A 26,923-nucleotide genomic window follows, 5' to 3' on the forward strand; every position below is an offset into this window, starting at 1 on the left:
AAATACAGCCCATTTTGAGCCAGTCGGGAGTATTCCGGTTCTCCTATCATACACTGAGGCATACCAGACGACTCCTGAATAAACTAGGGCTCCGACACTGATATTTGCCTGATGTCTGGTCTGAATACCATTTAAACGCAGCCCATTTTGAGTCATTCAGGACTATTCCAGTATTCTTATCATACACTGAGGCATACCAGACGACTCCTGAATAAACTGGGGCTCCGACACGGATATTTGCCTGATGTCTGGTCTGAATACCATCTAAATACAGCCCATTTTGAGCCAGTCGGGAGTATTCCGGTTCTCCTATCATACACTTAGGCATACCAGACGACTCCTGAATAAACTGGGGCTCCGACACGGATATTTGCCAAATGTCTGGTCTAAATACCACCTAACCAAAGCCCATTGTGAGCCAGTCGGGACTATTCCCGTATTCTTATCATACACTGAGGCATACCAGACGACTCCTGAATAAACTTGGGCTCCGACACTGATATTTGCCTGATGTTTGGTCTGAATACCATTTAAACGCAGCCCATTTTGAGCCATTCAGGACTATTCCAGTATTCTTATCATACACTGAGGCATACCAGACGACTCCTGAATAAACTGGGGCTCCGACACCGATATTTGCCTGATGTCTGGTCTGAATACCATCTAAACACAGCCCATCACCGCACTGGATCCACAAGTGCTACCACCCCATACCCTATTTTTCCAAATCAGCTTCGGAGACTCCACCATGGAAAATGGAGCCACATTCCACCCCAGTGCGAACCAATGATAGGAACAAGAAAAAATTGTAAGTTTAATAATTACTATTTATTAAACCAAATAGTTTTGACATTCTTATTTGCATAACTTTGCAAAAAATTGTAATTGTGGCATTTACACTTCTCTGATCGAGACCTTGACTAACATTTGTCAGGTTAAATTGCTAACAATGTTGTTCTGTGATAAGGTGTTTCACCTTTAGAGGGTTGGTTCAAATCACACAAGGGATTCACTCCACCCTCTACCAGCAAAGTACTAGTATCTGTACTATACTGGGAAAGTGAATTCCCAAATGTAACATCCCTTAGAAATGATCTGAATATTTATTAAGTTAATTTCATTCTTAAAATGTGTGCCATCTCTTCCTTGTCCTTTGCTGCTGTATTTTCTGCTTGTTCATCATTTTTTTCTCAGCTGAACATAAGAGCATTCGTGCTTGGAAATCTGTAGAAATGACTGAATGGTCTCCGTTTCTGAAATATAACAAAGTTTTCAAAATTATGCTAAAACATCAAGGTACAGTGAGTATCATCACTCAGCTTCTAGTCCTATAGTCTTTACCCAACTCCCCAACTTAAGGTTTTATTAGGACAAGTAAACATTTGCCATTTTAAGATTTAGCTAATTTGTTATCATTATGAGGACTTGTGGCCTAAATATACTATTCACGCTTTGCTATGAATTAAATCATTGATTCAACAGAAAACTATAATGTGGGATCAAATTTGGTTTAAATATCTAAGCTTATTGTAAGCATGGATCCTAGGTTTCAGTATGTCATTTCATCTTGTGGATCCCATACCTGCTATTGACAGGTGTTGTTTGTTTGTAAATGACTCGTTCCATGATTTGCAAAATGGTTGATTGGTGCCATTAAAACCATTTTTATGGTTACTCATGTATCAAGTGCATAAGGTTAGACTAAAGTAGCTGTTTGCCTAAAGAAGGGTTACTATAGTATTATTTATCCAGTTTTAAATGTATACAATTTCAAATTATAAATCTATGTGTAAGTATAGTTGGGAATTTTATGTGATCCTTAGCAAAGTGTGAGTAGTATATGTTAGTTTCTAATCAATGCAATATACAATATAACAATCTATAGTCATTAAATTAAGTTTGCTATAACGTAGAATAGAAATAGTTCTATAAAGATGAAGCCTTGAGTATTCAGGAAACTTTAATCTGGTAACATGGCTGAAAATTGAATGGGAGTGACTGCCACTGTCTATGAGTGAAATGAGGGTCAGCACTAGTAGTGAGTGAGTTTAGTTTTTAGCTATGACAAGCGAATGCTTAAACCACTAGGCTACCCCTCCGCCCATCAACCCTAGTAGTAGTAAGCGCTTCATTAAGCAGATACAGACTGAATACCACAGAGAAAGGGAAAGGTGGGAGGATGTCCAGATAGATACTGGTTAACTTTATTGCTTAGTGTTTATCAAACAAGTGAAATAATGATGAAACAAAACATTGACGATATTAATATGCAGCAACATACACATGTTTTGGTATATACACAGAGAAATTATTACGGCAATGATAAAATAATCAAAGCAACAAGAAAGTAATTGAACAAAAGAGACATTTTAATTAAAACAACATTTTGATTGACAAAAATGGCAGCATTAGTTTTTTGTATAACAAAGGTCCGAACTGAAAATATGTAAAAAAAAGGAACGTATCTGATTCGCTTAACTTCTAAACCAAACTTCATAAAATTCTGCATACAATTGGCTGAGAGATTTTTCTCCAAATCTCCTACATGTCATGCACGATGCAATTGGAACCAGTTGATGACATATGTCAGCAGTATGTCAGCCAAGTTCTAGCACTGCTAAAGGCTAAGGGTTAGTTATCTAGTTAGAAAAAAGACATGGTATGTTTTCAGATTTAAGAGTTTTGTTGTGTATTTGATAAACAGAAATTACATTTAGAGCACATAAGTTCAGCTTGAGGTTTGAAATGTAAACAATTTTGGCATTGACTACTCAATGAAACCCACAAATCTAGAAAACATACAGTATGTACTGACACTGTAGAATACAAACATGATCTGTCATTTCTGTAATTTTTATCTATCTAGGTGACACATATCATTTGAAGTGTTGAATCATAACTGACATCAGTCAATACAGACTGCAAGGAAGAAATCTTAACCCTTTAGTATGTATGATTTAATACTACAGCTGAGTGCACAGTGTGACAACCAAACCCAACTTACCCATATGATATACCTAGATTACAAACTGATCAGTGAAACAGCCTCTTTAGGGATACACAGTTTGATTACATTCGACTGTAGTCAAGTGAACTACAGAGAGTTTGGTATATACACTACATATGATGTGTAACCCAATGGTGTACTGATAATACATATGATGTGTTGCCCACAGGTCTACTGATTGTATGATGTGTTGCCCTAAGGTCTACTGGTAACATAAATGATGTGTTGACCACAAGTCTACTGGTGATATATAAGATGCGTTGCCCTTAGGTCTACTAGGGACATATAAGATGTGTTGACCACAGGTCTACTGACTGTAAGATGTGTTGCCCTTAGGTCTACTGGTGATATATTTCATGTGTTGCCCACAGGTCTACTGGGGACATATAAGATGCGTTGCCCACAGGTCTACTGGGGACATATAACATGTGTTGACCACAGGTCTACTGATTGTATGATGTTTTGCCCTAAGGTCTACTGGTGATATATATCATGTGTTGCCTAAGGTCTACTGGTAATATATATATGATGTGTTGCCCTAGGGTCTATGGGTGATATATAAGATGCATTGCCCTAAGGTCTACTGGTGATATATAGGATGTGTTGCCATAAGGTCTACTGGTGATACATAAGATGTGTTGCCCTAAGGTCTACTGGTGATATATATGATGTGTTGCCCTAAGGTCTACTGGCAATATAAGATGTGTTGACCACAGGTCTAATGATTGTATGATGTGTTGCCCTAAGGTCTACTGGTGATATATATGATGTGTTCACCACAGGTCTACTGGTGATATATATGATGTGTTGCCCTAAGGTCTACTGGTGATATATATGATGTGTTGCCCTAAGGTCTACTGGTGATATATATGATGTGTTGCCCTAAGGTCTACTGGTGATATATAAGATGTGTTGCCCTAAGGTCTACTGGTGATAAATAAGATGCGTTGCCCTAAGGTCTACTGGTGATATATAAGATGTGTTGCCCTAAGGTCTACTGGTGATATATAAGATGTGTTGCCCTAAGGTCTACTGGTGATATATAAGATGTGTTGCCCTAAGGTCTACTGGTGATATATAAGATGCGTTGCCCTTAGGTCTACTGGGGACATATAAGATGTGTTGACCACAGGTCTACTGATTGTATGATGTCTTGCCCTAATGTCTACTGGTGATATATATCATGTGTTGCCTAAGGTCTGCTGGTAATATATATTATGTGTTGCCCTCAGGTCTATGGGTGATATATAAGATACATTGCCCTAAGGTCTACTGGTGATATATAAGATGTTTTGCCCTAAGGTCTACTGGTGATATATAAGATGTGTTGCCCACAGGTCTACTGGGGATATATAACATGTGTTGACCACAGTTCTACTGATTGTATGATGTGTTGCCCTAAGGTCTACTGGTGATATATATCATGTGTTGCCTAAGGTCTACTGGGGACATATAACATGTATTGACCACAGGTAAACTGATTGTATGATGTGTTGCCCTAAGGTCTACTGGTGATATATAGATGTGTTGACCACAGGTCTACTGGTGATATATAAGATGTGTTGCCCTAAGGTCTACTGGTGATATATAAGATGTGTTGCCCTAAGGTCTACTGGTGATATATAAGATGTGTTGCCCTAAGGTCTACTGGTAATATATATGATGTGTTGCCCTAAGGTCTACTGGTGGTATATAAGATGTGTTGCCCTAAGGTCTACTGGTGATATATAAGATGTGTTGCCCTAAGGTCTACTGGTGATATATATGATGTGTTGCCCTAAGGTCTACTGGTGATATATAAGATGTGTTGCCCTAAGGTCTACTGGTTGTATATAAGATGATGTGTTGCCCAAAGGTCTACTGGTGATATATATGATGTGTTGCCCTAAGGTCTACTGGTGATATATAAGATGTTTGCCCTAAGGTCTACTGGTGATATATATGATGTGTTTGCCCTAAGGTCTACTGGTGATATATAAGATGTGTTGCCCTAAGGTCTAATGGTGATATATAAGATGTGTTGCCCTAAGGTCTACTGGTGATATATAAGATGTGTTGCCCTAAGGTCTACTGGTGATATATAAGATGTGTTGCCCTAAGGTCTACTGGTGATATATAAGATGTGTTGCCCTAAGTCCTACTGGTGATATATAAGATGTGTTGCCCTAAGGTCTACTGGTGATATATAAGATGTGTTGCCCTTAGGTCTACTGGGGACATATAAGATGTGTTGACCACAGGTCTACTGATTGTATGATGTCTTGCCCTAATGTCTACTGGTGATATATATCATGTGTTGCCTAAGGTCTGCTGGTAATATATATTATGTGTTGCCCTCAGGTCTATGGGTGATATATAAGATACATTGCCCTAAGGTCTACTGGTGATATATAAGATGTTTTGCCCTAAGGTCTACTGGTGATATATAAGATGTGTTGCCCACAGGTCTACTGGGGATATATAACATGTGTTGACCACAGTTCTACTGATTGTATGATGTCTTGCCCTAAGGTCTACTGGTGATATATATCATGTGTTGCCTAAGGTCTACTGGGGACATATAACATGTATTGACCACAGGTAAACTGATTGTATGATGTGTTGCCCTAAGGTCTACTGGTGATATATAAGATGTGTTGTCTTAAGGTCTACTGGTGATATATATAAGATGTGTTGCCCTAAGGTCTACTGGTGATATATAAGATGTGTTGCCCTAAGGTCTACTGGTGATATATAAGATGTGTTGCCCTAAGGTCTCCTGGTAATATATATGATGTGTTGCCCTAAGGTCTACTGGTGGTATATAAGATGTGTTGCCATAAGGTCTACTGGTGATATATAAGATGTGTTGCTCTAAGGTCTACTGGTGATATATATGATGTGTTGCCCTAAGGTCTACTGGTGATATATATGATGTGTTGGCCAAGGTCTACTGATTGTATGATGTGTTGCCCAAAGGTCTACTGGTGATATATATGATGTATTGCCCTAAGGTCTACTGGTGATATATGTGTTGCCAACGGGTCTACTGGTAAAATATATGATGTGTTGCCCTAAGGTCTACTGGTAATACATAAGATGTGTTGCCCAAAGGTCTAATGGTGATATATAAGATGTGTTGCCCTAAGGTCTACTGGTGATATATAAGATGTGTTGCCCTAAGGTCTACTGGTAATATATATGATGTGTTGCCCTAAGGTCTACTGGTGGTATATAAGATGTGTTGCCATAAGGTCTACTGGTGATATATAAGATGTGTTGCTCTAAGGTCTACTGGTGATATATATGATGTGTTGCCCTAAGGTCTACTGGTGATATATAAGATGTGTTGGCCTAAGGTCTACTGATTGTATGATGTGTTGCCCAAAGGTCTACTGGTGATATATATGATGTATTGCCCTAAGGTCTACTGGTGATATATATGATGTGTTGCCCTAAGGTCTACTGGTAATATATAAGATGTGTTGCCCTAAGGTCTACTGGTGATATATAAGATGTGTTGCCCTAAGGTCTACTGGTGATATATAAGATGTGTTGCCCTAAGGTCTACTGGTGATATATATGATGTGTTGCCCTAAGGTCTACTGGTAATATATATGATGTGTTGCCCTAAGGTCTACTGGTCTACTGATTCGTGCCCATCTATGGTGATATATAAGATGTGTTGCCCTAAGGTCTACTGGTGATATATAAGATGTGTTGCCCTAAGGTCTACTGGTGATATATAGGATGTTGCCCTAAGGTATGTAATTGCCCTAAGGTCTACTGGTAATACATATGATGTGTTGCCCTAAGGTCTACTGGTAATACATAAGATGTGTTGCCCTAAGGTCTACTGGTGATATATAAGATGTGTTGCCCTAAGGTCTACTGGTAATATATATGATGTGCTGCCCCAAGGTTTACTGGGGATATATAAGATGTGTTGCCCAAAGGTCTACTGGTGACATATATGATGTGTTGACTTAAGGTCTACTGGTGATATATAGGATGTGTTGCCCTAAGGTCTACTGGTGATATATATCATGTGTTGCCTAAGGTCTACTGGGGACATATAACATGTATTGACCACGGGTAAACTGATTGTATGATGTGTTGCCCTAAGGTCTACTGGTGATATATATCATGTGTTGCCTAAGGTCTACTAGTAATATATATGATGTGTTGCCCTAAGGTCTACTGGTGATATATAAGATGTGTTGTCTTAAGGTCTACTGGTGATATATAAGATGTGTTGCCCTAAGGTCTACTGGTGATATATAAGATGTGTTGCCCTAAGGTCTACTGGTGATATATAAGATGTGTTGCCCTAAGGTCTCCTGGTAATATATATGATGTGTTGCCCTAAGGTCTACTGGTGGTATATAAGATGTGTTGCCATAAGGTCTACTGGTGATATATAAGATGTGTTGCTCTAAGGTCTACTGGTGATATATATGATGTGTTGCCCTAAGGTCTACTGGTGATATATAAGATGTGTTGGCCAAAGGTCTACTGATTGTATGATGTGTTGCCCTAAGGTCTACTGGTGATATATATGATGTATTGCCCTAAGGTCTACTGGTGATATATGTGTTGCCAACGGGTCTACTGGTAATATATATGATGTGTTGCCCTAAGGTCTACTGGTAATACATAAGATGTGTTGCCCAAAGGTCTAATGGTGATATATAAGATGTGTTGCCCTAAGGTCTACTGGTGATATATAAGATGTGTTGCCCTAAGGTCTACTGGTAATATATATGATGTGTTGCCCTAAGGTCTACTGGTGGTATATAAGATGTGTTGCCATAAGGTCTACTGGTGATATATAAGATGTGTTGCTCTAAGGTCTACTGGTGATATATATGATGTGTTGCCCTAAGGTCTACTGGTGATATATAAGATGTGTTGGCCAAAGGTCTACTGACTGTATGATGTGTTGCCCAAAGGTCTACTGGTGATATATATGATGTATTGCCCTAAGGTCTACTGGTGATATATGTGTTGCCCTAAGGTCTACTGGTGATATATATGATGTGTTGCCCTAAGGTCTACTGGTAATACATAAGATGTGTTGCCCTAAGGTCTACTGGTGATATATAAGATGTGTTGCCCTAAGGTCTACTGGTGATATATAAGATGTGTTGCCCTAAGGTCTACTGGTAATATATATGATGATGTGTTGCCCTAAGGTCTACTGGTGATATATATGATGTGTTGACTTAAGGTCTACTGGTGATATATAAGATGTGTTGCCCTAAGGTCTACTGGTGATATATAAGATGTGTTGCCCTAAGGTCTACTGGTGATATATAAGATGTGTTGACCAAAAGTCTACTGGTGATATATAAGATGTGTTGCACACAGGTCTACTGTTGATATATATGATGTGTTGCCCTAAGGTCTACTGATTATATGATGTGTTGCCCACAGGTCTATTGAAAATATATGATGTGTTGCCCAAAGGTCAGCTGATAACAGATATGATGTGTTGCCCAAAGGTCCTCTGATAAGGTCTGATGTGAATATATATGTGTTGCCCAATGGTCTGTAAAAATAACAGATTGGATGTGTTGGCCAAAGGTGCGTAAAAAAATAATAGATGGGATGTGTTGCCCAATGGGCTGTGATTATAACAGATATGATGTGTTACCCAACATTCTGCTGAATATTAATACATATATATATATAGAAGTTGCCCGATGGTCAACAAGATACATCCTATTCATCATCAACACAGACCTTTAGACCACACATCCTAGTTGCATACAATGGAATTTAGCTTGATTGATTTACTAATGACCTGCCAGGGATATCATAAAGCAGTCGAGATAAACACATTCTTGACTTTGTATCATGATATATGTTATTGGTGTTCACTATCTTGATATCTAGAAAGACACTACTAAAAACTGGTGGTACCTTTTGACTTCAAGTCATCTGCTGATGAACAGTATATCCACCTTTACATGTCAGTACTTTCTCACAGATACTACATCTGAATCCTGAAAAGATAAACAAATAAAATGTATCTGCTATCATGGAATAGAGGTGTCTTCAGTTCTCATTTGCTGAATTTCCTGTGTATGAAGGACACCAAAACATTAATGCAAATGTATCAACAATTACATGAATCATTTGATAACAACCCATTTAAACACCTGATACAATTATGTAAAACAAATTTAATTGAGAACCCACCCATCCCCACCCCCAACCGACCCAAGTGATATGAACATAATGGTGTCAGAACTTTAATACACCTGATTATCCGATGGAAGATTGAAAGTTTGACAACAGACAAACAACAAAATGTAGGGAATATGTTAATTTGTATACTCTGTATTGAAAAATGCCAATCCTTTCTGAATTGTGTGCACTACGAAACACGACACGCATCAGCTCTCTATAAAACTGTGGTAAGATATGAATACATAGTAACCTAAAAGTGAAAATGATATCTCTATTATAAAAGATATGATTATTGCAGGGATAAATTTTTGAATTGCAAATGTTTGGACATCAATCAAGTGCAAAAGTCAATAGAAAAGCTTCAAAATGTTGAAAATTACCCTATTGATATTTGAAAAGAGCAAATTATGCCAATTTTCAAAATTTCTACATTTTCTGTAAAGATTTCCATGATCAGAACCACAATACTTGTCTGGAACTGCTTGTTATGAGAGTATATACAGTTTTTCTTTAAATTTTTCATATATGTCATCAGAGACAGACTATCTGTATATAAGGCTATTCCATGTCTATTAATTAATCTCTTATTGGCCATTTTGAATTGCTTGATACTTTTATGAATAGTAAAAGATCCTGTATTGAGATAATACCTAAAACATGTATTGCTGCACTTTCGGTACTGATCGGCACACAACCATTCAAGATAACTGTACTAATATTGAGAAGGATTAAACAAATTGCAAAGATTCATGAGGCATTACTTCATCGGGTATTGCAAGTTTGTGGTGCTGAATTCTAAAGGTAGGCCAGAACAATGTTTAGGTTAGGAATGCCACGATACATCGATACTTTTTCTAAGATGATACAATCATTGATGCATTCAAAACTCTATCGATATTTAGTTTTGAAAGTATTGATTTAAACATGTTTTAATATGTATCGTTCACATTTTGCAATTGTATCATGTTTTTTATGTTATGAGAGTTATAAATGATTATTTTTCATACACAAAGATGGGAAATTAGAACTTTTTAATCTCTGAGAATAGAAAACGTGGATCTTTTCAAGGACGCTTATAAAATATAAAATATTTAATGTTCAAAATGTAACTAATATTACACAATAATGCAGCGAAAATAGGTATCATGATACATATCGAATCATGTCATGAGTATCGTGATACGTATCGATTCATGAAACTTATGTATCGCGACATCCCTAGTTAAGGTAGAAATAAATTTAACAAAGCTGTAAAATTGGTATTCACAACTTAAATCTAGTAACATGAAGGTATTGATCTCTGGATCACATAACCTACCACTTCCTCACTTTGGAATGCCTGAGACTCCCCTCAGTTCTGCAATTTGAAGATCACATTTCTCCTCTGCCAAGCTCAACGTGTCTTGGTCCCGTTCATAGTTGTCTGTATTATGTAACATTAAAATGTTAACAATATTATTCTCAAAATGATTATGAACTTAAATTCAAAACTGAGCTTAGGAAATAATATTTTTTCTTCTGAACTGATAAAGTATTTAAAATTCTACATGATTTAGTTATCACCCTAACAACATACATACATTATGAATTTACAATGTTTCATATTCAGAAACCATTGTAAAATAAAATTAACTTACCAGGCATAAACTGGATTGGATAGGATTTCCATGTCTAACAGGACCATCCGAGACTAGCAATTAGTCTCTGAATATATATAATTTTGATAGAATCAAAATAATCCTTTTAAACTGAAAAGGAGCTCCAGTGAGATGGGAGATTCCTGAAACTAAGTAAATCTAGACTTGCTTAAATTAGGTCTTTATCATTGCAGAAAGGCATAGACGGAAGTAAAAATAATGCAGTTCAGGAACTATGAGACAGGCTAGATCTTTCCTGACTTTTTACAGTCTATGTCAACTTTGATCTTGAGTTGAAGGGTGACCAAAGGAAAAAACTTGTGCCATCAAGTCAATTTGATTGGAATTAAAGAATACCCATAATATCATAGTTTCACTTTACTCACACAATATACAAAGTTATGTCTTTATTCATGGGTTGCTTCTAAGTCATGTTCAGGATTTTGTTAGTCATCCATGCATAAAGGTAAAAACTCACAAGTAATACAAAATGTTGATTTCTTTCAGGTTTATTTTTAATTTACTATTCATAATAATAATCATCGATTCTATGATTTATATCAATACTGTCTGCCCAGTGCTGTTCAGAGATGTTGGTGTTAGTCGACAATGCAAACTATTAGCCGATGATGGACCAATGATGAATAGCACACTACCTAAAATAGATGCATCAAAGAGGCATTTCTGAAACTGTTATTATGGCTTTGTAAAGGTTACTTACAACAGGAAGAGGCTTTAATTCTTACAATTTGTACTGAAAGAAATGTTAAACTTCACCTCCATTTTTAAAAAGAGAAATAGTTTGTTTAAGAAACACCCGCTTTGAACAAAATTACCCTTTTATGTAATTTGACTGCTAAGGGAACTTAAAACCATAAAAGACTAATAACATATCCCTGCATAGGAACAGTTGGTCTATTGACCAACCAATAGAGTTATAACATGTCTTAATGTGTTTAGTGAGATCCATCCTTGATTTTTCAGTTAATCTTATCCTGTCCACTGGTATTTACCCTCTTTCCTATGTTACACAATGTACAGGATTTAGACTTTGAAATGAGGAAATGTCCCTGCATTAAGCATACAAAGATAAGAGTAGCTGCCATGGAATTATGAAAGCTCAAAAAGGGAATTCTGACTGTATTCATGCACAATATTGAATTAACAGATTCAAGTGCACCAGTGAAGTGGAAAATCTCTAGCATTTGAAACTATATCAAGTTTGGACCAAGTGCAGAAAAATACAACGTAACCAACATTTATGGTTGTCAGTTGAGTAACCTGTGAGTGGGAGGATGTATTGCTCATAATTATGCTGGCTGAGTGGCAGTGGCATGTGGACAGACATGGTTATAGTCCTGGGCCAAATGCAAGAAAAGTTTTTATCTTTTAGGATCTCTCAGCATCAGTAAATGTGTTTTCTGGTAATTAGAAATTCTTGTCATAATCAGCCACAAAATGTATCAGGTTACTAAAAACAAACAAAGTTTGACCCAGACAGCCTTTACTTGTAGGTAATAAGGTGGTAGGCTACAATCTTTGTACTCATATGGAGATAATTATTATTATTAGCATGAAAATGGTGCAACATATACATTTCATCACTATACACTGATATTTTCACTCTGATAGACCAGTGGAGGAGATAGACTGCACATAAACACCCAAAGGAGCAGGGTTCAAAGCAGGAGTACAAAAAAGCTATATTTGAAAGTTAGAAACTCTTGATATCAATAATGTAACTGAAACACATTATGGTCAAGAGAGCAAATGCATATTTCCTTTGCATGAACAATTTAGGAAATGTGTAGCTGATATAAAAAATGTGTAGTTCAGCTATCAGAGGAAACAGCAAAGAGCAACAATGGAGAGTGCCATTATGAAACTATAACTACAAGTCTTCCTCAACACTGCACTATCAGCTCATTATTTGAGCAAACCCATGTCAATGAGTATTACCCCATGGTCAGAATATGCAGTGTGGGTGATAAAACCGATTGTAATGTGTTATGCTATGTCTACATTTGGCCTATAAGTAATTTTACTGAAATCAAGTCTTACAGATTTGGTTAGTTCCTGAAATTAGTAATGGTTATTGACTGTTTTGGTGGTTTATTTATCTATTAGTTGGTAGATATATATTTAAAATAAGAAAACAATATATCAGTGCAAAAAGTCAGTCTGATACCCTGAATATCAGGCGTCAGAATGAGAGATGTTTTGGGGTTTTTGCCGCACCGAACTGCACCTAAAAGTAAAAGGTCAATTTCACCCACTGAGTGAACATAAAATCATACAGCTGTGATTAGCTCTTTCGGTTGTGGATCTACAGTAGTTGGCCATAAGTGAGTCATCAATAGTGAAATTCACATAGATTTTCATGTTAATTAACTCTTGCAAGAATAATTTTCATACATTTAGTTTGGGTGGAATTGCTTTCAGCACTTATCTACCAGCTTTGTACACATAATTTCCTTTCAATTTTCCGAGGATTATTAAGAAGACTGCAACTTCTTAAACAAAATATATTAGACATACCAATCAGGTTTAACATGTCTATGGGATAGATAAAAATAAAGTTGTATTTATGGTGCTTAATCAGGTGTCATTCGATAACTAATCAATGAAAAGATGAAAGAAAATTATGTACACGTAGCTGAAGATGATTTCCAAGATGTTTGCAAACTTCTACTCAATTTATGAAAATTATTCTTGCAACAGTTAATTAACATGTAAGTCTATGGAAATTTCACTAATGATGACTCACTTATAGCCAACTACTGTACCCTGTAGTCTGTGTCACAGTCCCCCTGAACCACAATATTATTTTCCCTACTGCCTTGCCCTTTCTGCAATGCTAAAGGCCCTAAATGAAGCAAGTCTAGATTTTCTCAAGTTCTGTTTTTTACCCGGGGCTCCTTTTCAATTTATAATGCGTTTGTTTGTTGATATAAAAAAAATCATATTCAGACACTAAGCGATAGTCTAACCCTAGGTGAGGATCAAGAAACAACATGATACGAAACGTCACAATTGCGATCAAGTTACTAGCAAACAGTTTCTTCCAGTTGAGAAATCTTGAAATAGATTGTGTCATGGGACAGGCATCGCCTTTGAAACAATTGTACATGCTGCTGTTTTCAACAAAATACTCCGATTACGATACATACCATGCATTTCCCAATGCTTTGTGCTGCCAAGTCACCTCGTGTAGTGCGCGAAAACTGTAGCAAAGGGGATCCGATTTGACACAAAACGTGAACGGGCCTTCGTGTGAAACATGAATTCAATTTATTTACAGATTATTACATTGTTATTTTGATCGAAGAATGAAATGTTTTAAGTATTTAAACGTGTTCTTGGTGGCATATTAGTCTTGTCTGTCAGCTCCCACAATATCTACAGACATTATTGAATTATTAGCTAAGTGTTCATTTCGACGTTGCCGCTTTTGAACTTTCACGTTTTTGACGCACAGGAGCGTGAAGGCAAATCGCCGAAAGGTACTGCGAGCGAAACAGTGATGTTATGCTGAACACTTGACGATGTGTATATTTGAAAAAACTGTACAAAACCTAAGAGTATATATTTAGACAATAATTTCTCCATTGTTTATTTCTGAACATATATCCATGTGTTAGAGAATTTTATAGAAAACCACGTGTCGCCGAAAGGTCGCAGACGTTATATATATGATATTTTTGTTTTTTCAATAACAGCACTGAAATTTTATAAAAATACAAAAGAAGCACACCCGAAGGTCCTGAGACGACCCTCTATCCAACCATCTAGTTTGGAATAGTTATTAAGGAAAATGAACATAGTTGTGACATGCAGATATTTAGGCGACAGAAATATATCCTTAGGGCGACAGCTGTCGCCTAAAGGTCGCACAAATGTCGCCCAAAGGTCGACTTTGTCTATATATATATATATATATATATATATATAAATGCCCGGCTAATGACATACAAAATGACAGAGCCGAACATTGAAACGACTTCGACACCTGCGGAGGGGAGTGTACCTCAACAAGTGATTGATAACGTCAAGATTAAACCCCAAAATCTGAAAAAAGTAGCTGATAGTAAAAAAAAGGGGGGGGGGGGGAGCTAAACATCATAATAAATCGATTCCTACCCCACTGTGGATCCCGTAGGCAGTGGCAGTCACTTTCGTGGGTATCACCCCAGGTGTATGGTTATATCAACAAAACAAAAAGACATCACCACCGGTGATGGTCCAACCCTTAACAAAACAATTACAGGTAAACCCGCATGTTATGTTATAATCATGTCTACCGCCGACGGAAAAACATTTGTCAACGACGCGTATCACGCAGCCGTGATCAGTGGACTGGCCATCGGCTACGCCTGATTGCGCAAAATGATCACCAAACAACCAGCACCCAAGCTCGATTTCATCCTGCAAGACATGGTCATGCTCGTGTTCAACTTTGGACTGGCGATGGCCACCAAAGATATGCTTATTAAGCAAGGGATTATTCCGGAAAACATATTAAAGTAAGAAAGTATAAAATACATATAAAATGGCTACGATTGCCTTGATGGTCGGTGGGGTATTAATCAACGCCCTGGTTTTTTCGGGGAGCAATTACTTTTTTTCTCACATACGAACGTCGAACGCAGCCGAGATTGAAGCCACCGCACAAGCCTACTATGCAAAAAAACATATGCCGAGAATCGATTTTATACATGGCCAACTCCAGCGGGAAGGTCACACCATTTTAAGTTTAAGGACGTGGATGATGCCATGCGAGAATACTACCTGCTCACCGTGAAACGGCTCGAACCTCTCGGTGACGAACCCACCCTCTCGCAGTATTACACCCCTTTCCCGGAACAGAAAGACTGTGAGCTGATTTTCGTCGCGCTCGGTTTAGCAGCGACCATGTTGATCGTTGATCAATTAGACTTATGTATATCTAAGTGCATATAGAGAAGATGAGACCCGCACCGTATCATTGTCAATACATGTTTCTGGGAAAAGCCGAGACTTGCAGCAAGAAATGCAGGACCGAGGAGTACCGCGGCATACACATGATGTCCGACTCGATCCCTTCGACCATCGATACCTCGTTACAAAAATACAAGAATCATTGGGGAAATATAGCCACATGGGCTCTGGATGGACGGTGGATCGTATCAATATATAGTGAACTACAAGCCATTCAAAGGCGGATCGTACCTAGACTTGCCTCCGTATTACAAGAACAAAAAAGCCATCGTTAAAGTTAAAAACAACGATGATAACTGTTTAAGATGGGCTCTAAGGTTAGCTATATTCCCTGCTGATTCTAAAATGGCGAAGGCACCTTCGACCTATCTTGAAGACGATGGGCTGAACTTTGATGGTATAAACGCACCCACGTCCATCTCTCAAATTATGAAGGTGGAAAAACAAAACCATTTAGCCATCAACGTCTTCCGACACGATAAGGGTATGATCGTGCAGAGATTAAGCTCTGCTCCGGAAAACATACCCAGGATCAATTTATTCCTGGTCGAAAAAGAGGGCAAGTATCACTACACGTGGGTGAACAATCTGAGCCGACTGTTGCATGATCAATCCAACCACAAGAAAAAAAACACTTCTGCGAATGGTGTCTGCATGGGTACAGTAGGCTAGACCTGCTGGAAGCGCATAATGAAGACTGTTGAGGTTGTGGGGAGACCATGATCAGGATCGTCATGCCCGACGAAAAGAAAAATAGTGTCCAATTTAATCATTATAAAAAACAAATGATCAAAGTTTCACATACAAAACACAGAAACATGAAGCTTGCGGGTTCGGGTATGTGGTCGTTCGATACGATGGACAAACAAATGCTTCCGTTGTCTACCAAGGTCCTGACGCAGCTGAAAAAGAGAAAATAATCAGGGGCATTTTAGCCAACATTATACCCATGCGTATGACGGAGGATGACAAAATCAGGCACAAAATGTTGATGCATTGTGACGTGTGCAACCAACTGCTGAATGGGGATTCCATAAGAGATCATTGCCACATCACGGGTCAGTATCAAGGTGCCGCTCACAACGTGTGCAACCTAAAGCTCAAAATCGATCCCCAAAAGACTCCCATCCCCATGGTGTTCCACAATTTAACAGGGTTCGATGACCACCTGATCATGCAGGCCATCTCAAAAACTGATGGTGACATTAAATGCATCCCCAATAACATGAAAAAATACATCTCCTTCTCGTTAAACAGTTATAGTATACAGTTTCTCCTATCATCCCTCACCAATTGGGTCAAAGCCAACGATACCTTCCCCATCACCGACCGATACACCGACGGGGGCGACTCGGTCTTTGCTGTTGAGGAAGGGTGTGTGCCCCTACGAGTACATGGAAGATTGGTCTAAGTTTGAGGAGACACGATTACCTCCTCCCATCGACCGCTTTTATAGCTGCTTAACCGAATCCGAGATCACCGAGGATGATTACGCCCACGCCCTTCACGTGTGGGAAAAAACTAGGCTGTCAGAATTTAGGCGATTATCGCGACCAATATTTAAGAACAGATGTGCTCCTGCTCGCCGACGTGTTCGACGTATTCAGAAAAACGTGTCTAAAACAGTATGGTCTCGATCCAGCCTGGTATGACACCAGTCCTGGTCTGTCATGGGACGCTTGTTAAAAAAAACGGCATGATGTTGGAATTATTAACAGATTACGATATGCATATGTTTATCGAAAAAAGCCTACAAGGCGGGGTTACGATGGTATCCAAGCGCTATGCCAAAGCCAATAATAAATTCGTAAAAGCCTACAATTCGAAATCCCACCGTCCCATATTCGAGCTACTCCGTAGCCTACTACTACGAGTTTATGACAGACCCCATCCATAAAATCGTCGCTCAATATTATGACTACATGTAAATCAAGGACCACCAGTTTTTAACCTACCATAGGACAGCATTCAGACAGTAATAAACATATAAGACGCATGTACGGCAGAATCCCCCTTTTACATCTACTCTTTGCCTTTAATGTGCCTAATCACAAGATTGAACCCTTGCAAGGTCAAACTTCATCTCATAAGTCTTTGATTCTTGTTCTTCATTTTGTGAAGAAAGTCAAGGGATTGTGATCAGTAAACACTTTAACTGGCAAAGTAGTGGTACCTAGGTACATTTCAAAATCCTGCAAACCTAACAAAAGACCTACTGGGTGATCAATTCCTGAATCATCCTCTTGAATCAGGATAGCACCTGCACCTACATCACTTACATCAATTTGTAACTTAAATGCTTTCTCAAAATTTTGGTGCCTGCAACAATGGAGAATTCATGAGTATGGCTTTGACTGTTTCAAATGCAGTCTGACAACTGCTATCCCACTGAAATTTTACCTTTTCCCCAAAAAGGTTGGTAAGTGGTGATACAACATTTCTAGAATAGCCTGCCATACCCAAGAATCTCATGAGTTCTCTCTTAGACCGAGGTACTGGAAAATGTACAATTGCTTCAACCTTAGCATGAACTGTCTGTACCTTGCTGTGCCCTACAACATGCCCTAAAAATTCGGCTTGTGCCTTCCCAAATTCACACTTTGCAAGCTTCACAGTCAATTTTGCTTCAGACAGTCTTTTGAAGAAAGCATGGTGCATTTTTCAGACCAAACGGCATCACTTTGTATTGATACAGTCCATCTGGTGTAGTGAGTGCCGATATGTTCTTTGCACTGGTTGAGAGTGGAATCTGCCAGAAGCCCTTCAATAAGTCAAACTTACTTATATACTGAGTCAAAAAAGAAACTTCACAAAATGTAATTTGAAAAACAATGAATAATTTTTCTCTGATGATACATCTATGTACCCGAAATGGGATCCCTATCTTTCGACTCTAGAAAAACGTTAGCAAAACCCACTCAAACCCATCCATTCGTCATGCAAATGACGTTAGTGCCAAATCAGGTTTTGCACGTGCAGTCGATCACGTGATCTTTGCATCGAAGTTTTCTTCATATGCTCGTGTTTGCATTGGCCTCACGAATTGAAAAAACACTTTTAAACCACGATTCTAACGGTACTTGAAATGCCACGATCGTCAAATGTGCAACGTGAACGTGCCGTTGGCATGTTGCAAGCGGGAAGATCAGTTATTGACGTCGCAAGAGCAATGGGATGCAGCCGTCATACTGTGTATGACTTGCGAGGTCGTCTACAACAAACTGGCACCACTTCTGATCGCCCAAGGTCGGGTCGTCCATGCATGAGGTCACGAGCAGAAGACCGTCAAATCGTCCTACGTCACCTACGTGACAGATTTCTGCCGACTACACGAACCAGGGCTGAGATGTTGAGAGGTCGACTGTCCTCACAGACCATTCGAAATCGGTTGCAGGCTGCCAATCTCCATTCTCGACGTCCATATCGTGGGCCAATATTGACGGTGTTTCATCAACGTCAACGTCTGCTGTGGGCCCAACGTCACCTCCGATGGCCCCAGAGAGACTGGAATCGAGTCGTCTTTAGCGATGAATCCAAGTTTACCCTCAGATTCGCAGACGGCAGGAATAGAGTCTGGAGACGACATCGTGAACGGTATGCCCAATGTTGTGTACAGGAAGTCGACAGATTCGGGGGCGGAAGTTGCATGGTGTTGGGTGCTTTCTGTGGGAACAACCGTTCCCGACTTCTGGTCATCTGTGGAAACCTCACAGCTGCTGCTTACTGCGACCAGGTGCTCACCCCTGAACTCGTTCCTGTCATGGCGGCTCATGGCCCAGGTCTACAGTTCCAGCATGATAATGCTCCTCCGCATACCGCGATGTTGACACGAAATTTCATTCAAAACGCTGGAATCAACGCCATGGACTAGCCATCGAGGTCCCCTGACCTTAATCCAATAGAGCACATTTGGGATGCACTTGGGAGAAGGCTTCGTGGTCTTAGGAACCAGCCTCAGAATTTACAGGAACTTGGCGCTGCCTTGCAAGAGCAATGGCGCAGAATCCCCAACCACGTGTTCACAAGCATCAGGCAGTCGATGAGGAGACGGTGTTTGGCAGTGGTGAATGCGCAGGGCGGCCATACATGATATTGAACTGAGACATTTCGCATTTTTATTCTTGTGACTTGACATTCTGTATACCCATGTTTTGGAACGGCGGTGTAGCCTAATGGAACTGATTATGGCACTGTCAGTGTATCGAGTACATCACACAGATCTCAGCAATGAAATAATAACAACTTAACCATCTTACCATCTCTTGTTAGTGCCCTGAAGAAAGAATGTTAAGTTTCTTTTTTGACTCAGTATATATCTAGCTTGATCAATGCAATCGTCCACTCTCGGTTTTGGATAAGAATCAGTTCGCAAGAGTTTCATGTCAGCACAGCAGCGCCAACTACCTCCACCACACTTCAGCACGAAAACATGGTGAACTCCATGGACTGTCACTGGGTTCAATAATGTCATTGTCCAGAATGTATTTCAATCCTTTCGGCAGAATCTCACGTTTCACTGGATTCATACGATATGGGTGTTGTTTCACAGGCACAGAATCACCTACATCCATATCATGGCTAACAACATCAGTTCGGCCAGGCACATCAGGAAATAAATGAGAGATCTCATGAATCAAATCTGACATTTTAATTTTCTGCTCAGGGGATAAATGTGACAGTTTCTCATCAAGGTGAGCTAACACATCAGAGTTTCTTAACTTTGGTGAAACATTATCACTAAGATCATCAAACTTCACATTGCTAACACCATCATCAATATTGCCAACACATTCACCATTGTCTTTAGAACAATCAGTAACAGGGGAGAGTGTGGCAATACAATTGACCTGTTTGCTTTCTAACCTGTCTGGAAAAATGCCGATGTGACGTAAAGCTCAACTCAACTCAACTCAACTCATTCTAACCTGTCATGATATTTCTTAATCATGTTTACATGACACAACCTCTTTTTTTAACGAAGACCAGGCATCAGGACGACATAGTCTGTGTCGCTAACCTTTTTGTCAACAACATATGGACCTTGATATCTAGCTATCAGTGGTTGACCAGGAAGCGGAAGTAAAACTAACACTTTCTCACCACAAATGAAATTTCTCTTTTTGACTTTCTGTCATAGTTTTGTTTCATTTTGCTTGTGAAACTTTCAAGTTTTGTCTGTCCAACTCACTTGCTTTTGAAAGTCTGTCACGAAATGTAGACACATAGTCTAAAAGATTGATCTCAGGATTGTGATTGAGCCATTGTTCTTTTAAATGTTTGAGTGACCCGTGCACACTAACAGATTTTATACTACAAAGAAGATGTCCTTCCAGTAGATGAAATGGATCGCCAAAAGATTTTTATTGAAGCCGCTACCTTTGAAATTGATAAAGGAATTTTATACAGATTCGTCCCACAGAGACAGAAGGGCCATGCGGACAAATTCATTAAACAGCTGGCAGTTACAAGAACTCCCAGGAATCAGGTCCTGAGATCCTACCATGATTCTGAGTTTGGCGGTTGCCACCATGGAAAGGAAAGGATGTTCAACACCATGAGACCAAAATACTACTGGTCCAAGATGTACACTGATATTGCAATGTATGTCCAGACATGTGAGGTATGTCAACACACCAAGAGGCACTACCACAGCAAGAAGGCACTTCTACGTCCACTACCTGTTGAAGAGGTCTTCACCCGATGGCATGTTGACATCCTTGGTCCATTGCCAACAACACCAGATAAGTACAAGCACATTTTGGTCATCAACGATGCAGCATCTATATGGATTGAAGCCTTTGCCCTGAGAACGCAAGAAGCCACAGAGGTAGCAGATGTTCTCATGAGAGAAATATGTTGTCGGTATGGCGCTCCAAGGACCTTAATTTCAGACAGAGGTCAGAACTTCATGTCAAAATTAATCAAGGCTATTTGTGAACTTTTAGCTATCAAATTCACTCATACTAGCCCATACCATCCCCAAACAAATACCTGTGTAGAAAGGCTCAATTCTTATATCAATTAATCACTAAGAGCCTATTGTAACAAAACTCAAATGATTGGCCCCGGTTTCTTCCAGGCATCATGATGGCCTATCAGATGGCTCCAAATTCATCGACTCAAAGGTCCCCTTTTATAAGCTTTTTGGACGAGAAATGAGAGCTTCACAAGATGTTTCAATTTATTCCAAAGGAAAATTTAGGCCACAACAACAATTTGCTTGAGGAGCTAGAAATTACAAGGACAATTGCAGCTGAAAACACCGCTCGAGCAAAGGAGGTGTATTTTGAACAATATAATCGTAAGGCTAAAGAGCCAGATTTCTCCCCAAGCCAAAGAGTTTGGCTATATTGTCAAAAAGTGGAAAAATGCCTTTGCAACAAGTTAACTAAAAAGGGGTATGGCAGTTATTACATTGTCCATTCAGGTCCAAATTTCACCAACAAACTACGCCGAAGTTCTGACGACAAATTACACAAACCATTGGTCCATGCCAACCGCCATATTTTGATCCAGCTGATCGTCCACAGTATCCTCCAGAACCATACGTCAACAACAACAACATGGACTCAGGAGTGATAGATGACAATGAGGAACCATTTATGACACACAGTATGACAACAACAACGCCCAATCAACAAGTTCGACAAAAGATCAATTACCTGTACAACAAAGAGGTAAGAAAATCAATCCAAAAACAAAGGCAGACAAACCAAATACTCCTACGAAGAAAAAGAGAGCCACTCCGGAAAACTCTGCTGGCCCAGTACAACAGTTACTAAGCAGAAGCAGGAGCACCGCAGGTCCAAGTAACCCCACCAAGGAGAAAGGAAATACAAACAAGGGTAAAAGAGGGGTGAACAGTAAGCATCCCTCAGCCCAAATCAAGACCACAATCAGAACCAAGTCAAGTTCAATAACCAACCCAACAAGCAACGTCCAGCAATGATGCCAAGGTTTTCAATCCTGATGACATTCACTCAATTCTTGCTTCCAAGAGGGCAATCAACAAAATCTACTACAGAGTGAAATGGAAGGATCCAGAAAGAGGAAACACATGGGAATATGGCAGCAGCATTCCAGACTCAATTCGGAGAAAATTTCACGTCAAGAGAAATATGTCAGGAAAACGACGAAAACGGCCACTGAAGAATCACAAATTCTTCAACCAAAGAGAATTAGCACAAAACAATAAATCAGTCAATGTACTGTCAAAGAGTTTTAAACAGCAATCAATCATTACAGAACCACTATTGGACGTTGAACCATACCCAGTGGAACCTATATACCTACGAGAATTCTATCAAAATATCAAGAGAGTTGTGGGCATTGAAATAGTTAAAGGGGACTGCTATGTCAAAGTCTCGTATAACTTATACTAGCCACATAAAGAAACTGTGCATTGTCAAAATATTATCCCAGTTGATAAGTACGATAACAATGTCAAAGGTACATATAAACTTTAATGGAGGGATCATGAGACCATAACAAGTCGGGAGAATTTCATTTGAAAAGTCAATCACAATGACGTCACGAGTCCACAAGCGGGACAGGGGTCAAACGACCATGTCACAAGCTCAATGACGGGTATGTCCACCATCGGCATTGAGAACAGCAGTGCATCGACGACGCATAGAGCCTATCAAATGTGCAAGGAAGGCTTGTGGGATGTCACGCCAGATTCTCTCAAGTTCTGTTGCAAGGTAAAGGCCGTTATCTGGCGGATGAGGAAGACGTAGACGTCGATCCATCTCATCCCAAACATGCTCTATCGGGAAGAGATCCGGTGAATTTGCAGGCCAAGGCAGTAAGTCAACGTTGTGGTGTTGCAAGAAATCCATAGCAACCCTTGCCGTATGAGGGCGGGCATTGTCCTGTTAGAATGTTAACCCAGGGCCATGACGTTGCAGAAAAGGAATTGCCACAGGTCAAAGAATCTGACCCCTGTAGCCCACACCAGTTAAGTTGCCCTGAACATTCACCAAAGGAGTTCTTTGGTGTGCTGTCATTCCACCCCAAATCATCACGGAACCACCACCAAAGCGATTCCTCTCCAAGACACAGGCCTGTGCATATCGTTCTCCCACGCGTCTATAGGCACGTTGACGTCCATCATGATGGGAAATGTTAAACGTGGACTCATCTGTAAAAACAACATTTCTCCACCAAAACAAGGGTCTGCGGACATGATTTTGGCACCACATTCGGCGAGCTTGTCGATGACGTTGTGTCAGGATAGGCCGTATGGCGGGACGTCGTGGTCTGATCCCGTGATGACGTAAACGTTGTCGAACCGTGTTGGGGTGGATACGGCGAAGTCCTGGGATGGTTCGGGCAGTCATCACTGCAGTCTGAAACCTGTGGCGAAGATGGGTCACCCTTATCCATCTGTCCTGTCTTGGCGTTGTTACACGTTGACGTCCAGAACGTGGCCGATCGATGACGTCATTTGTGTTCTGGTAGCGTCTCACCTGTGCAGAAATGGTGTTCCGGTGGCAGTGGAAATGTGCAGCCACTTGTCGTTGAGACATTCCCCCGCGGACCATCCCAATGGCCTCATGATGTTGTGCAGACGTGAGCCTTGGCATGCTATGCGTTTCAATAGCCGTTTAATTTTTTGAACGATCGCAAGAGCAGGAGTTGAGCTTTCCAAAGTGACAGTATTGTGTGGCATTCATTTGCTCTGTTTCTCTTTCCCGGAATGCACGTGCAACAACGTATTGCACGTCTCAAGGACGAACCCACTGACGTCACGGAACGTGGCACGTGCATGCATGTTGGATACATGTCACTAATCTCTGAGTTTAAATCCTTATGTGTCTACACAGGTTTGATAAATTTAGATTTTAAATTGTTGTATGCACAGCTTCTTTATGTGCCTAGTTATATGACAAAAATGATCATAGATATCATACAGCGTAATTTTAAGCTGTTCCTCTCCACCTCATACAAGATTACCTCAATGAAAGCTGGGTGGATCTCTGTAAATGGTTTGAAACTGACACCCCAGAGAATTATGATACCCCTGGTGAATTACCCATCTATAAATCCAAACGCTCTTTTGTACAAGAAGAAGGCATCAGAATGGTTGGCTCGTTTGAATACCGTGCAGTGCACACTGATTAGAAATCTATATACCATACCCATATTCATTCCCGATGCACACCTGTGGTCGCTAGATAGTCATATTCCTGCAAAAGGTACAGCACCTCATTATTAACAGGAACTGTTAGCTCTGGGGAACGTATATTTGTGTCCTGTCATATCACTTTGTGCTACCTGATATCACTAGTTCTGAGCAAATGACATCAGCCTGATCATCTGAGTTATTTGCATCACAACAAATTTTGAGCATTGATCTGATGAACCAATCTCAAAAACAAAGTGAACTTATAACAAACCTTACCCAACGCAAAACGAAAGTGAAATACACCGTCCCGAAGAGGAGCAAACTTAACCTATGCAAAACAAAAGCAACATACACCTCCCGAGGCAGAACAAACTCAACCAACGCAACACAAAAGCGAAAAATACGTCCCAAAGCCGAACAAACTTAACCAACGCGAAACAAAAGTGAAATAAACCTACCGACGCGAAATGAACATAACTAACGTGAAACAGAACCGAAAATATGCAGTAACGAAGAATAACTCGCAATATGCTGTACTCGAGCGATTTAAACTGAACCTCAGCCAAACGTACAGGCCGAGCTAAAGTGAAATGAACCAATGTATGTATATAATTGCTCATACATAATATGATATCATAACATATATATCCATATATAATATACCCATGTACATTGTGTAGTCCAATGCAAATAGTATCATTTCATTCCAGGTCATGACAGTCCTTTTTTTTCTATGCACTAACAAACTCAAAAACATTTTGCAGGGAAATGTATCTCCCTATATATTTACTTCATGTACATTTCATTTGTATGTACTCCGTCAGAATAAGTTTTATATATATATTGACTGCAAGCTAACTCTCATTTGTTTTGTATTTTCATGAAATTCATCTATCCGCATGGGATGATTGACAAGTCAACTCCAAACTAAGGATGTGGAACCATCACAAGGCCTCCTGGAAACATCAAGAACCAGTACACAGAGCCAAGACAAGCCAGATTCCACATCTAGAGGTGAGGTGAGGTGAAACTGGGTTTTACGTCGTGCTTGAGAATATTTCGCTCATATCACAACGTGCATGCGTGTGTATGTGTATGTGCGGCTGCTTGTACTAACCCAGACTTAAGCTGGTTTTATAGTGCTAGCCCACTGAGATACCATGCCGCCGTGAAGCATGAATAACCCACTCTGACACATTATACTGACTCTGAGCCGACCAGTCCTTGGTGTACCCATTAATGGGCCTGGCAGGGACCAACAAGTACCATATTTTAACGTCTTTTTGTATGACGCGATTGGGGATCGAAACCGCGACCTTCCGCTCTCCAGGCGGACGCTCTAACCACTACACCACGGAGGCGATTTCCACATCCAGACTACATGTTGACAGCAGAACCTGTGCCTCTATACCAAGGGACAATATTATATATATAATATAATTATTGTTTACTGTACTACCAGTTTCATATGAGTGTCCATCAACTAAGTTTGTGCCATTGTCTATCTAAGAATTTATTTTTCATATTTGTCTAAGTTTGGGGACCAAAGTTTTCAGACAGCAGGTAAGTTATCATGGAATGATAATTCATACGAAAATTAATTATTAATTATACTGACTGACTTAGTTTGGTTTTACGCCGCTTTTAGCAATATTCAAGCAACATCACGGCGGGGGGACACCAGAAATGGGCTTCACACAATGTGCCCATGTGGGGATCGAACCCGGGTCTTCGGCATGACGAGCCAACGCTTTAACCATTAGGCTACCCCACCGCCCCATTTTTGATTATAACCACTACAAGCGATATATTATGATTCAGATATTAGGAAAATATAAACATAGAATATTAGTTTCATCATGTATCAGTAATAGCTTAGAGAAAGATTCCAGTCAAAAGTAGTAAAACTCATTTCACAGACATACTATTGAAAACGTGTAAATTACGGCTGCACAATTTCACAGGTGTTCAATATAAAATCCTAGCCTCAGTTATCAA

General features: G+C 39.7%; 1 long non-coding RNA gene across 1 annotated transcript; it reads right to left on the reverse strand.

Annotated features, from left to right (window-relative positions):
- Nucleotides 1-809: 809 nt before the first annotated feature.
- LOC124262814 lies at nt 810-24,431 on the reverse strand. The gene is made up of 4 exons (XR_006894701.1): nt 24,419-24,431; nt 10,500-10,526; nt 8,912-8,994; nt 810-1,253 (listed from the first exon to the last, which is right to left on the reverse strand). It is a non-coding gene; the product is annotated as an uncharacterized LOC124262814 (long non-coding RNA).
- Between the last annotated feature and the right edge of the window lie 2,492 nt (nt 24,432-26,923).

Source organism: Haliotis rubra, unplaced genomic scaffold (assembly GCF_003918875.1).
Source record: "Haliotis rubra isolate DU_JTF1 unplaced genomic scaffold, ASM391887v1 Scf857, whole genome shotgun sequence".
Lineage (NCBI taxonomy): Eukaryota > Metazoa > Mollusca > Gastropoda > Lepetellida > Haliotidae > Haliotis > Haliotis rubra.